We start from the raw sequence: 21,398 nt of genomic DNA on the forward strand, positions 1-21,398 counted from the left end.
GGAAACCAGGGCAATTGGAAGATGGGATTCCTGAGTATCTCTAACCGTGATTGATTTAAAGAAATGAGGCTCAAAGGTTGCCAATGAAAATTAGCTCAGGATTACAAGACATTTTAGTTAAGTTTATTATTCATAACGTGCCACATACCCGAAGTCCTCAGAGCGCACAACAAGACAAATACAAAAAAAACGAAAGAAAAGGAAAAAGGAACAACAACAAAACAGTCTTATAGACTGCTTATAGAATATTGCCTTTGCCAGGACGTTTGCTGATGGACCAGGGTAACACTCTCACATGAATTTACTGCATTGCATTCATAGGTTTGTACTATCAGTACTTTGCATTTAAAAACATGCAGTATCACCCAGAGGCATTTTGACACTCAATAACAGGTGATTATTGCTACCCAACAAAAATGTACTCATTGCATATGCCTCAAAATGGTGAAGGGCTGAATGGAGCTGCCAGGAGTCAAACAAGTGACCACTGAGGTAACATCCTGATCCGTGTAGTTAATGTTTAAGTACACTTAATTTGGTGTATGTGCATGCTTTCCACTCAATTTGCATATCTTTTGCACATGTTGTGTGCTCCTATTAAACTGATCCATCTCTTAGATGTTGTGGGATGTTTTAGTCCACTAGGCTCTGCCCTGCGACATCCCTGTGTGCTGATGGTGAAAGAATCATCAAAAATGGCTGCAAAAGCCCTATGCATGCCAAACCTATGAAAATTGCGCATTGAAACCGGAAAAGATGGCTGTCAGATCTAATTTGGCTGTTGTCAGTGGTGAAATGGAGACCTCACTGCTAAAACATGTTACTGGGCTGCCCACCAAGTAAAAATGAACACTGCAGGAAAGGCAGTGTTTAATTGAAAGAAACCCAGAAATTGCTCTTAAATCACTTTTACTTGTTTGCTGAAAATACAAAATACCACCAAAACACCACAAACCATCCAATATCTTTGCTGGGTGTTACGCGCCACTTCATTTAATGAATCATTATGAACACACAATGTTAGGAAAAGCAGAATCTATCATCAAAATGTCCACAGTAAAACATGTGCTTGCCTGTGAAAATCTGTCAAAATATGGGCGCAGTACCAGGGGCCGCCTGTACGACAACTGTCATTAGTTGCATCAGAAGCTTAAACTTGTGCAATTGAAATCAAATGTCTATAAATTAAGTGACCTGTTATCAAAAGTAATATAGGTTGCAACTATTTAATCTCCATGGTTTAGAGGCTGAAATTAGAGGTCTAATTGCCTGTTTTCAAATTGCAAGTTTATTTTCAACAAAGAAAAATTTAACAAAGTGACCTTTAAGGCAAGCCAAAACTACAAAGCAACTCCCCCACTGGGCAAGGCACCTCCCTTCTGCTCTCTGGACCAGGAACTCACATTCAGGTGTTGATTAAGAGGGGAGGGGCACTGGGGCTGCTCCTGGGAGAGACAATGGACCTTCCTTGGCTGAAAGGATATGCAGATTGTAAAGTGTCAACAGTGGCCTCTGCCAGAGGAAGAGGGCGGAGATTGCTCTTGAGCTACAAGATGGAAATGGAGGCGGGGACAGACGAACATTTGTGGATTCACAAAGCACAGAAAGCATATTTTTGAAAAAGACTAATAAAGGACTATGAATTTGTAAAAATTATAAAATTAATAGCATTGTTAATGTGATTCTTTTGTGCACATTTTAAGAGGTGCCAGAAATCTGTGCGATGTTCAGGGAAGGCACAGTGAACATTTGGGTTTTGTACCAATTGTATTTATGTCAGAAGCATGAAACTTCATACGATTATGCCCATATACAAAACGCACATATGTCAACAATTGTGGACAAATTAGACATTGTGTCCCGGACAAAAAGTGTGAAAATGTGGCAAATCCAGACCCAAAATCTCCCAGCAACAAGGCTTGGAAGAGGATGTGCTCCACAAAATATGTGATCTATGTATGTTATTGGTATAAAGATTGCACACATGTAAAGATGTATTATATCAAAAATAGATTTTATGTGCAAAAGGCAAAAGGGAGGTTGTTTTGCCTCATAAACTACATCATCATGGTGACACACTGTTTTCTCCTCCAATCAAGGGAGAGAGCAGCCTTTAGCCAATAGACTACCTAGGGGGTGCACCTAGGATAATTCAGCATACCCACCCCTTTATGAAACACATAAATAGAGACAGCTGAGGACCTAGAAAGACACACTGATCCACCCATCATCCCAAATTTGGCGAAGCACTTTGAAGGAGATCCATCCATGCTCCTTGTTCCAGACTACAGAAACTTTGCAAGCAGAAAGGCTCATAGTATAGCTGAACCACTTTCAGCTCGGCCTTACTTCCAGAACTCATATCTCAACTCAAAGGGGAAACCAAAGAAGCAGCCAGGCTGTGCTGTAACTGCTTGCCTGCCAAAGAATGATCTTCATAACCAGGCGGGCAGATTAAACCGCGCCTGGTGCTGGGCTGTGCTGTGCAGACCAGAGAGCCATTGCGGATTCAGTCCAGTCGTGCTGTGCAGTGTAGACCAGAGTGCCTTGCTGTCCAGTCCTGCCGTGCGTTGTCCAGAGCGCCTTGCTGATTGCTGATCCAGACCAGTCCGGTGTGCCCAGCAGACTGTCCCAGAAAGTATCCCTGACGGTTCCATTCAAATCATTGGTAGTGAGTATCCATAGTATAGGATTGTCACTAGCCTATGTACTGTCCATAGTCATCCTTATCCAGATCAAATCTAACTATATCCAGAACTGCATTGCTAGAAATCCTTTTTGTCTTGCATGAGCTCTCTCCCTTATCCTATAGTCCTTTTGTAATAATATTGTTAAAATCATCTTTGCGCTGATATAATTCATCTGAAGAAGGCAAGCATCTCGGCAGGCAAAAACCTGATCGGAGACATCCTGGTCTGGTGGTTGTGCTGTTGTGTAGTTTGTTTCTTCATAGTCCATCCCTAGTGTAAAGAAACCTTGTTTGTATTTTAAAAAGCGCATCTATGTTTTACAATTTGCCTCTTTCTGAAACAATGGATACCACAAAAACGTTTATAACTTCTTCATACTTTATGCTAGAAACAAAATTTAAATGTCTACTTGTAGCTAACATCCTAAGCGTTCCAATAAACCAAAACCGCGTCTCAACTCCTTATAGTTCTTCCGCAATCACGCTTACCGTGCGTGGAAAAGTTTGCCGCAAACTTTTCGTTTGGCCAAAATCCATAACGTGTAAAATAGCTTTTCATTGCACCCGACCTCAAAATTAAGTTTTCAACTTGCTTATCACTCTTAAATCATTGCAGTGTTTGTCTGATACCAAACAAAGCGGCTCCCATGAGAATTTCAACAATATCATTGATTTAAACCAATTTCAGTGTTTTACCTCATTCATTCAAAGCCAACTTTAAAACCATTTTTGACAAGTTTGCAATCAATTCTGTTTTTCTCTGGTGTTTGCTGAGGGGAAATTGGGATTGATATATTTGCTTCAGTTCTGCATTCCTGAAACCTTTTGTCTCTCCTTCTTTTTCTTCATATTGCATATTGGGGGGATTGAGGGGTGTGCAGGGGAAATAGTAATCACATTGCCATTTGATTGAACACACAAAAAGGCATTCTTGCTGTGCTGCATTATTTTTGCTCATTATTACTCCTTATGATTAAAGAGATTGTTTAGTGTGACATCGCCCCATTGGTAATTGTTGTATACCCATTAAAATAGTGTGATATATAATGTGAAATCCATAAATAAATATTTTTAACTTTGCAAACCAGCCTGCTTCCTAGTTCAGTGTGACCGGGGGGTTTGGGGGATTAAAAGAGAGGTGCGTGATATAAGTGGTACATCGTTCAGAATGAAATAACTTATAGACACAAATAAATAATTAAGGGTTTCAGTTTGCTAGGCATTGACTTAGGTGAAGTGACGGATTGAAATCACTTACAATGTGCACTTCTGTGAACGAGGTACATCTATTTGTGGCACATCTCAGATTTGGGCACTTTTTTATTTTTGAGAATCTGCCCTAAAGTATCATGTTTCTTTAGCATTGTCCTTTAACTAGCCTGAGATGGGAGTTAGGTGTACTTTTATATCATAAATTGGGACACTGTCATACATTTAGACGAAATTAGACAAAAAGATGTTCAAAATTTAGAGGGAATGTGACACCCAGATGTTTTCTGACATGTTTGCCTCATTTGCCATTTCTAGAATCATGGTCTACATTCAAGGACCATGAACTGCCTAAAATGTGCCCTGTGGGGAGTCAAGCTTTTCTGAGCAGATTTGTCCATCCTGCAAGATTCTCAAATGATTTCCTAAGTGTGGAGCTTAGCCTAGGATCTCAAGGTGGGGTTTGAGCCCCACAGTCCAATCGGTAGGCCCAAACCTCAATAAAAAATGTTGACCACCCAATTAATGGGCATGAGCTATCTAAATAGATGTGAGGGCATAGCTTTCTTCCTGTTTACTTCATGGCTTTTGTGTGAATGTGGAGAGAAGAGCACGGGGCATGCTTATAATTTGGGTGTGTGCTGGAGGAGTTTTGGTGTTCTTTTGCCAACTTTGGGAGAGTTTGGGGGACGTTTTGAAGGAGAGTGTTAGTTGTTTGTGCTTTTAATGTTCCGTTATCCCTTCTCTGCTTATGTGTAATTGGTAGGTTCCCAACTTAACTTTTCATTTTTACACTTACTTCTCTATAAAAATGGAAAGGATCCAAAAAAGGTTCCTGTTGTACTTTTCCCTAATCCCTTTCTCTCGTTGTGCCACCCAATACATGATGTAAAAAAGCAAAAAAGTGCCCCTAACATCATTCCTTTGTGTCTGATTGGGTGTGCCCGAAAAGTCTTCTTGTGCTAAGGCACCTTCCTTATCCTTTTTGTTTTTGTTTGCGAAAACCCTTTCCCTTTGTGTGAATTTGCATGTATCAATGTGTTTGTCTTTGTCACACTGTTTTCATTTCATATTGATTCCTTAGGCCAAATACACATCAACGTGTAATTTCTTGAATAGGTGGTTCTGGGAGGAGAAGGGGAGGCGCTGGACTTCTCCTCAACCACTGTGTTAGATGAGAAAGATGTGAGAACCAGTAAGGGGGGTCAGAGTGTGAGAGAGGCAGACAGTGGCATGGTGGAGGTGGAGGTGACAGTGGCTCAGGGACAGGCTACCAGCATTTAGTTTTTGACATTCATGGGGAGAATGCAGTACCCCAACTGCAGCAGCATGAAGTGAAAGCCACAGAATTGCTGAGAAAGATTGCAGAGAGAGGAGCGCAGGAGGTGCTGTAGCATACGGAATAGTACCAGGGAACGGGGCAAGAGTTTTTCCAACAACCGATGTCCCACAACTAGGAGACTGAAGCACAGCACATTTATCTACTCAGGATTTGAGAGTGGGGCTATTGCACTGATGCTTGCTCAGGAGAAGGGGCAATGCAGGCTTGGGCTTCTCTTATGTGGTGGAAGGTGTGTCAGAAGCCATCACCTCGCATGATATCCCAGCCAGTCTGGTCATGCCAATACTTTAGCTTGCTGAGGGTTGGGCCTGCCAGGCAGAGGCTGACAGTGTGATCTACAGCCTCTGCAAAAAGGTAGTGCATCAGGCTGACCCAAGTAATAGCACTATGGGCACCATTTTGATGAGTAAGTACTGCCATATGTGGCACAAGGATGTGTATAAGAGGCACACACCATGAACAGCATACCCCACTACTGCTGCACCCTACTTGAGCCGTGATGGCTGCAACACATGAGTGTTGAATGACAATCCACCCCATAGCCAGCCATGCAAACAGTTTCCCTGACTCTGGGCCAGCACAGACACCTTTCTCACCCCCATTGTCTGGCCCAGTGCAGTACAGCCCAGTGGCATTATCAATGATCAGGGCAGTGACTTTACCACCACTAGCAGCATGGCGACCTGCTGGTTGAGTTCAGGGTGTGGTGCCTCTTGGTCAGATGAGTAGAGACAGAATGATGAGGCATGTAGGCACATGCTGCCATATTGCAGCACATCTGTAAGTCAGGTGTATCCCTTTTTTTTCTAGCCCCAGTCCGACGCAAGGACAACCATTCCTTACCCCAGGAAAAGGCTGGATCCCACTGGAACCTGCTTCATCGACTGTAGATGGGGCCAAGAGATGACCCCAGTAGTTCAATCAGCAGCTTTTGTACCCTTTGATCAAATAACATACCCGAGTGACTATACAAATCTACACTTAAACATATAACTAAACATATACACATAAACCTGTAATCATCTTCCCATCAACACATTCACATTTAACATTATATACATAACATACACAGTATAATTGCTGCAGTCAGCAACACCCAGGGCCCATGACAGTACCCTTTGTCAGCTGGATTTTGATGTGATGTGGCCTAGACCAGCCCCTATGTATTGGATGTATGGGCTGGCCTGTGCCAGGCACTGTTCTAGTCAGTGTTGTGCCCCATACACCAAATGGGTTCTGCATCATCACATGCAGCCTGTGGCACCCCACAATAGTCCTACAGCAGCCCCATGTCCTGGGGGCCACCGTGATCACCATCACATGGCCCAGGCCTAGCAATCTTCTCATGGTGACCCTGACCGCCATGTTGGGTTGCTCCATCTCCTCCGCCATCCCAGAAAGCAATTATCCTATTCAATCTGCTCCATTATAATGGGATACCACCTTCACCACTGCACTCTGGTTTGACTTGTAGGGAGATGGACCCTCCCTCTCTGGAGCGCATTCGTGACACAAGGGGCTGGGTCTGAAAAGGGATTTCCACCACTCCAGCAGCTGGCGGTAGGTCTTCAAACGGGCAGAAAGGATGCAGCAGCCTAGGACTAGGATTCTTCACTGCCCAACCCGTCAGGCACCGGGTGGGATATACTTTATCCCCTGCATGTCGCCCTTCCTACTTCCTCCCAGGCCTCATTTTGCATAGGCGACCTGAAAGGGGTTCTCTTCTAGGCCTGCCCTGGGATAGACCAATATGAGGTATGGCTGTGCTACCTATTCTGGGCTACATCACACTTGTGGCTCAGACTGGGTGGTCCTGAGCTTCTCACCGGGCTGCCCACCTGTGTGGCCCGGGTCTTTGTTTTTGGTCCCACTCGGTCTGTCTCCCGGGCAGACTGACTCTTCCCCAGGCCTTGAGTCACACAGGAACCGGGCACCCAATCTGGGACCACATTGAGTGCCAGGCCATGCCGGGCATAGACAGCCTGGTTGAGGACGTTTTACTAGCCCCAGAGATCTGCTAGTCTGTGCCTCCTGCTTCCTCCTTTGCCTCCAACCGTCGTTCTCAACTGTCACTTTGTTCTAGTTTCTCCCTCCTGCCCAGTCCACTTCTGTGCATATGGAGTCTTTGTCCAGTGTGCTTATTTTTTCTTATTTTTCTACATCCCATCCACCCTATGAATGGCTGGATGTTACAGTCCAAAGATGCTCATATAAGTGATACAAGTAATGTAATGTAAACAGAAAAACACAACACTTAATGCTTGAATTATTAACACACCCTAGTGTATGTGTTTTTATTTTTCAGAGGGGTATGCATGCAGCCTTCACTTGCCACTTCCAATTTGGACCAGGGGTTACACAGGGGAATTGAACCACATGGCAAGGGAAAATGCAATGATAAGGTTTCAGCTCTAACCTACACCCCCTGAAGGTGACTCGGCAAGAGGGTAGGACAAAGGGGATAGATGAAGCAATGTGAGGACAAGAAAAAATGGGTTAGTCCAGAAAAAATCTGGAATTAATCTCCTGGCAGAGAGAGCCAAATAAATTGAGGCAGAATCACCAGTTTGAAATTTCACTATTAGGTTGCAACTCCACTGGTAGGTAGAGCCAAATGCATTGAGGTATAGCAATTAATTGGAGACTGAAGTACTGGGTCATAGCTCAGCTGGCAGGTAGAGCAAAATACACTGAGGCAGAACCTCAAAAGAGTACGACAACACCCTTAACTTGGCTGAATAAAGAAGAAGCACATAACTGGCTACCATTGTTTGTTAGAGCCAAATTGGCTGAGGGGGGAATGACAAGGAATGTAGGATCCTTGGGTTGGGCTGACCTTTGGAGCTTTGTGGTGATTTGACAATGCAAGTGTTGCCTTTTATGGAGTCACACCCTCCATGGAGCGCAATGTCAGTATTAACCAGGTAAAATAAGAATAAACCAGGAATTGGATACCACTGCTATGTAGAGTGAAGGCTGAACTCTTGGGTTTGGCCATGCCGTGGAGGTTTGGGGTGAATTTGACAATGGGTTTCTTGGTAGGTACTGGCCCTTGATTGAGTAAAAATCTTCATGGACTACGATGCGGGCTGAATACATTGGAAATCAGGAATTGGGCTTTACTGATAGGCACACCAAATAAACTGAGGTGGAATCACCAGGTCTGTAGAATCTTTGGGGTTGGCTGAGCCCTGTAGTTTTGTGGTGAATTTGACCACAGTAGTATTGGTGGGGGCTGGCCCTAGATTGCGACAGAAGCACCACCGAGAACAATGCCACCATTTACCTGGCAGATTAAAAAAGAAGCCATACATTGGGCATTTAAAGTAAACTAAACTTAAAGAAAACAGTAACATATACTAAACAATCCAGGAAGTAGAAACTGCATGTAACTAACACTTAATGTGAAGAGAAAGTGAACTTTAAATGATAGCAAAAAAGTACGTGTTTTCTTAAGAAGCTCAAATTTACTTCACTACCAGAAGCCACAACATTGGCAGGCTGGAAATGAAAAACTGCAAGTGTGAACGAAAAATACAAAAACAAGAATTTCTATTCTATGCTGTCTCTGGAACAGGTTACCAACAAAGACAAGACTGGGCTCCTCCATTTTACACCACAGGAAGAACCGTAAAAGCATATTCTTCAAAGAACATCTCACCAATCACTGATAGCTCCACTTGTAACCCTTGCGTGCACCCACTTTGTACAGCACTCTGATGATTTCCCAGTTAGGTTTGTGCTTTGTAAATCTCATGCAGATATATACATACATTTCAGTCATTTGGTGTGGCAGAACCTGGTTCAACTGTTTTCCAAGATAAGATGCTGATTCATTTTTATGAAACTAAGCTCTATCACATGTGTGTCCTTAAGCCATCTTGTGACTAGCCCCAAACACACTATATACGCCTTCACACTGCACGCTAGTTCACTGGGCAGGTTCGACCTTCCACAGCAAATAGAACAAGCCCAGATGGCCACACTGAACACTTGCATGGCCAGAATTACAGCAGATTATCATCACTACCCAGTTACGTAAAGGAGTTTATTTGATTTCTAGAATAAATGCTAGTTGTGCCAATTTATTGTATGTAGACAGCACTGATCTAACACTAATACTTATGAATGAAAACTAAAGGTAGTCCCCTAACGTTGCGTTAGGGAAGTCACCAACAATGTTTTACAATTTACTGGTCTACAGAAGAAAAAATAACTTGCCTGTAAATATTGCACGAATTAACAAAAAGTATACATCCATTTGTTAAAATCAAATCTCTATATCAATATGTTTCTAAGCAACATGCAGTTCAGTTTCAACATTGCTGCTTATCCGTCAGTGTGAGTTAAAGATTTCCATAAGCAACAGACATTTCATTTTGCTGTAATTCGGTTGATTGGCATATTACTTAATGTATTTTCTTTTCTCTATCATCAATTGTTGCTATCAGAGAAATAAATTAACTTTTAATTGGAGTTTCTCTTACGCCATTGATAAGTAGAAAATCAGCATCACATAACATTCAAAATATATTTCCTCATTTGTTTAGTATTCTCATATATGTATTATGTTATTGGCTTCTGATATAGGCATATATGCAAAATGCAAACTGGTGGGTTGCATTAATAATCCATATGTTTAGATTTAAAAGTTGTGCTTTCATTTTGGAGAAAGCGAGCACAACATATGTATGTTATCACAGAACCTGGGACATGCATTTATGACTTTCTGAAAGGACTGGAACTGCCCCACCCAAACATACTAATTATTCTCGCCCTCTAACCCCAATAGAATGCTGTGGGTGTCTCAGTATTTTGCTTGTTAAATGACGTTGGCTTCCACAGGGAACAATGTATTAACCCACTGTAAAGCTGTTGACTATTGTACACTGGTCCACAAATTCAATCTAAGAACCTACCTGTGAAAACACTAGGTGTTGTTTGCTTAGCTGCTGTCTAGCATTAACCACTATGTAGGTGTTAGCTAGGCACCCACCAGTTGCCGGCTATGGCAGTTGCCATAGTCAGTCACTACATTGCACTGTTTTCACTGACTCTCTGGCATATGGAGGGATGAATTCTACTCGGTGTGCATTACAGTTTTCAGCTGGTTGTAAGGGAGCTGATGTAACAACTACAGCCTGCCTACCACATTACTGTAAGAGTGGTTAAAGCATGCATAGATATTCTGGGCCACACTAATCATCTGATCTTATAGCTAGTAATGGTTTATGGAGTTGGTTGCCACAAGACTGAAGATATGGGCAAAGCAGAGAATGTGCATGGTTTCACCTATCTTCAGAGCAGCCACAACGGTAGATCCATTTTCTGCTGCAACAAAGCTTGCTTTTAAACCATGTGGAGGGAGCCAGTGTGTCCAAAACAGCTTTTCCTTCTCCCAAAAAGCCACTCTACTGTGGGAATGGCTCTAAATCCCTTCCATACACATAATAATAATAATAATAATAATAATTAGGCTTTTATATAGCGCTACAAACCCTCAGGTATCTGAGCGCTGCTTATTATTACCCACGGTGTGTGGTGCTCATTTATCGACCTCGGAAGGATGAAAGGCTGAGTTTGGCCCCGCCGGGATTCGAACCTGCGTTAACAGGCTCTGCACGGGTGTCTACTGGTGAATGGCATTCTGTGGCTGCTCTCCTGGGCTCTGCTCATGGGAGGTATGGAGGAAGTTCAACCAGTGTCCAATGACAGCCAAGAAATCTGTGCATTGAGCATCAGCCCACCGTCTCATAAAAGGTTAACTTTTTTTACCATCAGAAGGGTCCAGTTGCATTCCAACTGTTTTTAGAATATGATTGTAGAGTGGCCAGACTGCAGTACGTGTAATGTAGTGTTGACTAATAATGTTCCAGTGGGGACCAACAAGGCTGATGAGCGATCTGAATACTGTTTTCCACAAAGGACGAGGACAGAAAATCTCTTGTCAACATTACATCATGGTTGTAATTGAAGAGACAAAGCTTTTCTTGTTTTTTGCGATATTTTGCCATGCTCTAAAGACTCAGGAACTGTGGGCTAGTGCATAGTATTGAGGGATAAATAAGTTATCTGCATGCTGAACGACCAGCCAGCACTGATGGTGTTCTCAAATGGACAGTGAAAAGCTGTACATTTGCAAGATTATCTGGTATAATGGCACATGATGGTGGTGCTAATGTGTTTATTTCCTGTAGTAGAAGACTGGAAGGATCATCGTTCACCTTTTCTTTTTCCAAACATGTGAATTATGACATCTCATGTTGGCCCTAAGGGTATTGGTGCCGAAACTTGCTTGTCAGCTTTCCTCAAACAACACTTTTATTGCATATATGGCAGGTGGCAATGCGTGGTTGCTTTTCAACTGTGAAATAACACCACACAGCAGACTTTTTTGAGAGCCGTGGCAAGCTCTAAATACATTTCCATTTTTGTGGTCTGCTTTACAAACTTTGAACTTTGCTGTGTATGCTGTATGGGATCTGAAGATGATGGCGATGTTGATATGAAAGTCTGCACAAATGAACTACCACTATCATGTATGATGTATGACTGTTTTTGGAGGAAACTGGGCATTGAAGCACTGGAAGGTTGTGAAGCTTGCTTCCTGTTCACAGAGCTTGAACTTGACAATGATATGGCTTTGTCAATACCAACACCCTCTTGCTCTACCTTGTCTCTATTGGCATCTCTGGTATCAGTAAATAAGATGTGTCTGAGTCCTGATCTAGAATCAGGGGACAAAGCATGATCTTGGCTATGTTCCACATTGTCATTTGATTCCAAATCATTCAGAGCTAGACACTCTACAGAGACCCCTTTTGTCATCATATGTTGATTTCCCTCTTTCTGCCTGAGGTGAATACATTTCTTCTCTCTCTTCTTCTCCGTCTTCTGCCTCAGATTTGGGGCTCAAAATCCTCATCCGGAAATTCTTCCTTCAAAGGCTATTGCAAGTATGACAATGGAGCATACATGATTACATTTCTTGCAATTAACCTGATTGACTTGAGGCAGATGCCACTGTTCTTTTCAGAGGAAGAGCCATGGTTTGATCAGTGTGGTTGGCTCACAGGCTCACTTACTAGCTGGGCTTCTCCAATGCATATTCCAATCCACTTCTGTAGCTGGTCCAAAAATGCATAACCAGTGAACTCCTCTCCCTGGATCCTGGTGCAGCCCCTACTATGCTTGAGTACTACAGCAGATTCAGACATGAAATATATGTAACTTGAATGTAGTACAATAATCGGACTAAATATTTGCTTTAGCATGCTCTCCACCTCGAAATACAAAATGATCATGCTCCTAAGAATGCTTTGACATGTTCTCTTCCCAGATACAAAAATGACATTTGCCATAACATGTGTTGGTGTACTCCTATCCACCTATAATGCTTGACTTAGAATGTTTTGTGGTCACTCTTCCAAGCTACAGAAATGAAATGTGCATAAGAATAAGAGCACACTTGCTGTCTACAAAAATGGTGTATGAAATACTTGTAATTAAGAATGTGTTAGCGTACTATCTCCTCTGCTGCCAGAATAAATATGCACCGAAGGATGATTTGGCATGCTCTCTCCTCCATCTGTAAAATAAACATGTAACTAATACATTTTTGGTGTGCTCACTTCTGCCTAAAAAATGACATGTGGTTAAGATTGCTTGGGTGTGCTCTCTTTCTACCTAGGAAAATGATGTACAGCCAAGAATGTTTTGGTGTGCTCAGCTCTGCTTATTAAACACATGTGCCACTAATAATGTATTACTGAACCTACATGTGCTTTGTGGTGCTTTGTCATGCCCTCTCTCCACCTATAAAATGAACCATAGGACTAAGAATGCTTTGACATGCTATGTCTATATGCCAAGATGGCATGCACCTAAAACTGTTTTCTGATGCTATCTTCTCTGCATACAAGCTAAACAAGAAACCTAGCATGGGACAAATATGACATGCACCTAAGAATGTTTTGGCCTGCCCTCTCTGCCTATAACATGGAAGTGATTGTGCATATCAAGCTTCTGCCACTTTTGGGCACCTCACCCCACATGGCTATGTAAATAAGGAGTAGAGGGGCCATTATTGGAACATTGGGAGATGCAGATGCGAAACATGTGGTGTTGATGGGTGCAGAAAAATTGACGTGCTCTTGTATAGCACACTTCAACCACTTGTGGTTCCTTATTGAATATAGCACTGTATGAAAAAAGGAGTGGGGTAATTATTGAAACATTGGGTGAAGCAAATGTGAAACTTGTGGTGCAGATCAGAAGTAACCAGTTCCTATGGACGTTCCTTCTTTTTGTACTTCTGGTTGTCTAGTTATAGGGAAGAACTTAAGATCTGATAAACTACAATGAGGAGAGCGAATGAATTGCTTGATTAGTGTTGAAGTGCTAATAGTGAGGCATGTAGCAGCTGTCCGTGAGGGTGTGGATGTGTAGCGTAAGGTGGTTGGTAATCGTAGAGGAGAGTTTGTTAGTTGGGGAAGAGAGAAGTAGGCCTTACAAGGCAAAACAACATGCTGCCTTGTAATTCTATCACTGGCATCTTCCAGACTGGTCCCATTTCAATATATCACATTGTCACTGTCAGTCTCTCTCATCCTATATGTTGCACCTCATGTGTAACAAAACACAAATCTGAAAATTGGCAGACGAGGAAAAGAGAGCAGTCTGAAAACTCCACTTATTAGCATGTGTTTTATATGAAGCGTTATGCGAGGCACCACATTTTGGTTCAGCAAATTAGATGCTTGAAATTAATTTGAGGGCCGTAGGCAACCATTTCACCTTCCTTCCTTTGCTGGTTGGCAGCTTGAGAGATGCTTTAAAATTCACTCTAAAATGCTATGTTGCTGTACTCCCCTCCTCTGGCTTTCTCCCTTTTCCTATCTCCTTCCTTCCTCCCCTTACTTTCTTCTATGCACTTACTCTATCAGAATTGTCACTGGACCTAGTATAATAGCAACCTCGCCTGTTTCCTTCCCCCACACCGTACTGCCCCCCCCCCCTCCAGCACTATCTGAAATGTTGCCAGGCCTAGTATGGTAGTCGCTTGTTTTGTTCCTCCCCTCCCTTTCTGCACCCCTCTCCCTCATCTTTTGTTTTTCTCCGGCTCTACCAGAAATGTCGTCAGGCCTAGTATGGTAGACGCCTGTCTGTTTCCATTTCCTTCCCAATCTCCTCCTCCCGTCCTTATCTATGTCTTAGCTCTTGCACTATCTGAAAAGTACGATAGTTAATTTCACATCCTTACTGTTCATGGCCTGTAAGAATGTCATTGTATTTTCCCTTGTTCCCTGCCTTGCTTTGAAACACATTGGCCTTCATTCCGACTCAGGCGTTAAGGGGTTTACGGCGTAAACGGCGCCGACCCTTAACGCCTGATTACAAGGTTCCCTTTGCGGGATGGCTTTTAACGGCTGCTTTTTGCAGCCGTTAAAAGCCATGCCGCAAAGGGACCTTGGCGATAATTACGGCACCGTAATTTACGGTGCCATAATTATCGCCTTTCCCCATTCCCATTATGCCCTATGGGGCAAAAATGGGAATGGGGAAGGGGCCATTGGTGAATGGGGAATTACCGCCCCACTCACCTTGGAATGGGGCGGTAATTCCGCCATCCACCATGGCGGAATTGCAACCTTAGCGGCATGGACCATGGTGCTAATAGCACCATGGTCCTCTGCCAAGGTTGTAATGAGGGCCATTGTGTATAGAGGCTATATAAATAAACTATCATATCATATCATATCATACTCCATGGCATGCTGGGATCTTTGCCCATCAAGGCAACAGCTGTCAAGGGCAGTACAAATCATTTGTCTGGTTTTTGTCAGGGAACAGACCATGAATGTGTGGCTATGTATGTTTTGGGTTCTCTCTTCCCACTTGCACAAATGATGTGTTGCTATCAATATTTAGGCATGTTCTCCTCCACCTTTAAAACAACATATCACTAAGAATGCTTTAGAACGTGTGACTAAAGATGCTTTGGGATGCTTGCTCATCCTCCTATAAAATGAACATGTGACTAAGAATGTTTTGCTGTGCTCTCTTCCCACCTACAAAAATGACATACATTTAAGAATGCTTTAGCATGCCTTTACACCATCTATAAAATGAACGTTTAACAAAGAAAATTTTGGCTTGCTTTATTCCCACCAAAAAGGCAGCATGCACCTTAGAATGTTTTCATCTGTCTAAGAATGATTTGACATGCTCTGTCTTCCATGTAAGAAATTAAGTATGACTAAGTATGCTTTGGCAGGTTCTCTGCATCCTATGAGATGAATGTGTGACAAAGAATGCTTTGTTATGCTCTCTGCTCATCTACAAAGTGATGTGCACCTGAGGCTGTATTGGTATACTCGCCCCACGAATAAAATGTTGTGTAAGAATGTTTTGCCACAGTCTCTTTTCCACCTGGGAAATTATTGTGTGGCTAAGAATGTTTTGGCATGCTCTTTCCTCCACCTATAAAATGAATGTATAACCAAGAGTAATCTCTACCCCCTATAGGATAAATATGCTACTACGAATGCTTATGGTATGCTCTCTTCCCATCGACACAGTTGACTTGTGCCTAAGAATGTATTGGTGTACTCTCCCCACCAAAAATATTTTGTGTAACTGATAATGATTTGGAATACTCTCTTTTCTAAACACAAACCGGGTATGCTTACTTTAGTCATTCAAGTAACTAATGAATAGCCTCAAATAACCCTCCCACTGTAGCTAACTGTCCCTTTTAGAGTGGACTATACGTAGATGGAGGCGATGAGTCACCTATCTAAGGTGAGGGGCCAGAAAAGAGACTGGCACTAAATGTACTGAGAGTAGGGAAGTCCAAAAGTATGAATGTTTCCAAACAGATATACTCCATAACAAAGAACGAAAAAGGAGCACACACGAGCAGAAGTGAAAGAAAAATGTGATTTAATGATTCCACTTTTGTGCTCAAATGACAATGTAAAAGAATTCAAAAAGTTTTTTCAATCCATGGTGCCAATTACTAGTTGGACATCCCACGAAAACCTATTGTCAACCAGTTTCAGTGGGTTATTCCATTGCTTTTATCCCAATTTCTTCAGGACCCAAACAGTAATTTGCGATCATTTTACAAATACTGCTTAGCTGGTCATGGATGCAATGACTGCGGTCTCTGTGTCTTAGTAGTCGAATTCCCCATGAAGTGCAAAGATACTGGTTACCTGCACAGAGACAAAAGGCAAGAAATGCACATTTTGACGTGTCTCCTATTATTTCTTCCTGACATCATTTATATTGGAATAATGATTGGCAATATTAGGTATGAATTCACCTAGTCAAATGGTTCTATTGATTGCAGTATGGGGAAAGACAGCAATATATATTCAAGCTGCGGATGACTCCTAGCTAAAGCACATGGTAAGGAGTAAACACAAATTGCAGGACGGCAAAAAAGTATGTATGTTTTATTTGATCATTCAATCCAATGGCAAATTCTATCAATTCACTCTTCACACAGTCTGTCTCCAATACCTCGAGAGACCTCTACCGGCCTATGTATGCCTCTACAAGCCCGATGCTGGGCTTCCTACCTCAACGTTGTGTAGGTAGGTAATGAGGCTGTGTCAATCACCGGTCCCTGGTGTTGATGCAGGGAACACTGTTCCTAAATCTCACGTCCACTCTCGAAAATGTCATTATGACAGCGTTCAGACACAATATGCCTACACATGCACATATCATCACAGTCCCTTGATGATGGTCGCTGCCATTACTGGTTGGTGTTTAAATGCTGAGTAATCTGCTCCTATCACAATCAATGTATATATTTCCTTTTCCTCACAATAGCATTTCATTGTGGTAACATGTGACCCTCCAGTCGCCCTGTTTGGTTCACAGCACTGCCATTGCATCCATTACAGGTAGGATGTAGTCAAACATGAAACTCAAAGCACATGCCATTTAAGTAGGAATCCCAGGTGCCATTGATTGAAGTGAACATTTGGGCATTCATCAATTGATTTCTAATACAGAATTATTCAAGGTACTTTGGTTATGTTGTCCGTCTTTGGAAATTAGTGGCTTTGTTTTGGAATTTTACATGCAACTTTTGTTAACAAAATTGAGTTTTCTTCATTTTCCCTTTTCTCCACACCAGCATTCCAGATCACTGGGAAATGACCTTTCCTGCTTGATATTGGCAAGGACGATTTCTATATTCATTAGTGGAGATCACAGTATACAGACATTGATCAGACTTAATTTCTGATCCTTCACCAATATAATGTCCATTGTTAAAATATGTTGCTTTACAGACTTATGTTCTACTGTTTCTTGGCACATTTCTGTCCTGCATGCCATTATCAACTCCATGAGTTTTGTGCTTGTAGCCAAGTTTCATGCAACAGAAAATGGGGCATATTAAAATCCCAATAATATCTGAGTACCAGGTTCCTTGTTTGTGGATGTGAACCTACTCACCAAGTCTCATACGTCTTACCTATAATTCTTGATAGTTGTTGCCCTATTTCTGATAAGCATATATCAGATTATAGGTCTATTGGTGCATCCCCATGGTCTGATCAAAAGACTATCTTTTCATGTTTGGGGCTTTTGTTTCATCACCCATACATTTTGCTATAGGGACTCCCACCCACCCAAGCGACGTTCTCCAAATTCCTGTTCCTGGTGTTCCTGTCCAGGTTTCTAATAGTCCCAGTTGTTTCTTTGGACATTTGTTAAACATCGCTCAGCTATAGTGTCCTCATAGTGTCATGGTATACGCATTTTCGTTTTATTTTGGCTATGTTGTCTTTGCACAAATTAGGTGTGGCGATATTTAAAATGTTCATTAAAACTCTGGTAATTTTGTAGTAATGCCCATATCACAGTCTCTAAGATTCTTGCTGAGGGAGGTCTGCGATGCATATTGCTCTGCCTTGATGTCTGTGCCAGTGTCTGTAACTTAGCTCAACCTCTAACTCCTCTGTATTCATTGTTGTTTCTTTTACCACTGTTCTATGCTCTTGAGCTAATGGCCCATGGAACATGCATCTGTTACTGGATGTGATTACACCAGAATAATTCTGAGTCCAATTAACAGGATGAATTTAAGAAGATGGAAAGTTGCTGTTTTATTAGCAATTATCGAAAACAGGGAGTTTACAATGAACATCAACGGATGTGCGCTCATTCTCAGCGATTTCCGCATGAAATACAAGTATGCACTTCTTTATGCGTCAGAATGATGTCATGCTACGTGGCAATAATGAAAAACCTTCCAAGGGTTGGGATTGGTTAAGCGACACATCTAGATATACGATCATATATGAGCTAGGTTTGTTATTGGCTGTCAAATATCAGGTGGACAACGAATGCCTCACTGTTAATACATATCATTTAAGAAGTATCAGTTACACAGCGTTTCATTGGTTTCTCAAGCTATAAGGTCCTTTGTTATATATGGACTAATACAATTGGTTTGGAATGGTTGTGCATTGTCTGAAACATTCAGTTCAATTAGTAGCACATACACCAAGACCCAGGTGCAAGTACATAGGACATGAAGCTGCCCTACCACCCAATTAGCCCAACATCTCTCACCACCCATGCCTTCTACCATGAAATTCTTTTTGAACGTGGCCTTGCAGAGCATTCGTGTCCTAGGAATGCAACAGGAGTGAGGGCACTCACTATCGTGCCTGGAACTCCAAGTTCAATCCCTATTTTCAGCCTCGACTCACGTGACAAGAGACCATGATTCAGTTAATTCTGCAAGCTTATAAATGTTTTAACAAATGAAGACTTGTCATCTTCTGTGTTCTTTCTTGCGCCTTAATGTGAGAGGATTCATTCTCCGCACACATGTTCCTCTTCAGCGTAGATAGCTGACATCGACTTCTCAGTTCTTAACTTCTGCCCAGACAGCCTCCCAACGCAGCTCCAACAACTTGCTATTCTACTGCAACACAGCCTTTCATTTTCTCTTCATGATTCTTTGTTTAATTATTTCATGATACCAATGTCCAGTTTCTGTACAATGATGGCTCTGCCTGCATTCTATTCACTACTTGCTGCTAGCCTATAAGATGACTTGATCTATCATGTGTTTCAGCATATGTACATTCATTATGCTCATGATTTCTGCAGCACTTTTTATCATGTAATCTTCTTCTTTTACACTTTTAAGCTTTACTTGATTCTTTGCTTCATCATTTCTCCTCTAGTATTCATGCATCGTATTCATTCAGTATTTCAGGACTTTGTGCACACTTTCTTATGGCATCATCAGTCCCTTTTCTTAGCTCTTTCTCATATTTCTTCAGGAATCTCCTCCGGCAGGCTGTCATCAACTCACGGGTACATTCAATATTGTTGTCTTAATGGATATCGTCTTCCAAATAATCGATGAGGTATTGGTACAATAGCTGGTGTTAGATAGCACACGGTCTCATGTCTCCAATACAGGGGAGGTCGGGGGGGTAGGATATCATATGGATGAGTATGTCTGCTCCTCTACATTCTGTTGTTCCTTTGATCTGAGAGCTATTCTGAATGAGAGGGGACCTGAAAACGAGTTTTTGAGCAATCATCAGAATCTTATGGGGGGTTATCACATTGCCTGAAGTCAGGTGCACGTTAAACTTTGCAAAACATGGTTCTTTCCCCAGGTCATCCTTATTGCATATGTTTCTAGGTCGTGCTTTCAACTGTGGGGTTATTGTTGTCAGCACATTTTATGATATTTTTTTGTATCTCTGTCTTTTCCTTCTAGCGCACAGTCTCTATTGCTTTGCTTGTCTCTCAGATCTTCTTGCACGATTTTTGAAGGTGGTTTTGTTGGTGGTGAATTATATAGGACAGTCACTGCCAACTAATTTTGGTGCTGACTTTGCCCATTAAGAGATATATCTTCATTCCCATTTGTGAGGCATATTGCCTCTACTCTCTTTTTTGCCCCATTATTCTTTCTTTGTGGTGCTTCTTCGAAAAGAAAATGCCATGGTGTGCAAACATCAGGCCCCCGGCTTATGCCAGAAAACTCTAGCTTTTGGGACTCTTTCCATGCCTTGTAAAATAATGTGTAGTCTCACTGCTCTACTGGCAAGGAAACTATTGTAATCAAGTTAGCAATCTTTGCAACTGGCAATGTTGCTTTGGACAAATGGATGTGTTCAACACAGTAGTTTATGAAAGAGAAAATCTATTCACATATCACTTATTAGTTAGCTCACATGATTAATTTCCATTGTTCTGTGGAGATGTAAAAGGCTTATTTCTTTTTAACTACTCACATAATGCATGAGACTAACACCCAAGACCCAACTGGCAGAACAATCAACAGACACCACCAGTGCTCTCACTTGTGCATTGTGACCCATCCAGAGTATTATTAGTACTTTTCTCAAGCTCTATTTTGAAGGCGTGCCTTGCAATCCTGTGAATCCCTAGACATAAATTGTGCAATCCTTACACGTACATAGACTTGAGCATATGGCCCTTTGCGTATCGTGCATGCAATGGATAGGGCTGCAGAATAACTCTGACACCAAATAATCAAACCAACTCAGGAAGATGGCAAAGGTTTCTGTTTAATTAACAATTATCTAAAACAGGGAGTTACAATGGGCATCAATGGATGCTTGCTCAAGCTCTTAGTGAATTCTGCATAAAAACAACCTTATATACAAAAAATACATCAGAAGTGATGTCATACTACGTGGCAAATGAGAAAAACCTATGAGGGATTGTGATAGGTTACAGGGGAACATCTAAGTATACTTTCTATACGGGTCAGATTGTGATTGGTTATCTAGTGTCAGGTGAACAAATTATGCCTACCTCTAAAACATGTAATCTTCAACAATATTAAGAACACTGTATATCATTGGTCTTCAAATTATGAGACCCTTCATTATACAGCCATCTACAATTGGTTGGCACGCTCGTGCCATGTCTGGAACATTAGGTTCACTTAGCAGCATGTAAACTCAGATCCAGGTGCCAGGAGGTGGACTTGACTTTACCTCCCCATCCAATTAGCCCATCATCTCTCATCACCGATGTCCACTGCCATGAAGATTGTCTTTTAACTTGGCCTCACAAAGTATTCTTATCTCTGGGAATATATGGGAGTGCAAGCATGCTCTATCCTTGTTCTAG

This window comes from Ambystoma mexicanum, chromosome 10, assembly GCF_040938575.1.
Source record: "Ambystoma mexicanum isolate Mex_15411 chromosome 10, UKY_AmexF1_1, whole genome shotgun sequence".
Lineage (NCBI taxonomy): Eukaryota > Metazoa > Chordata > Amphibia > Caudata > Ambystomatidae > Ambystoma > Ambystoma mexicanum.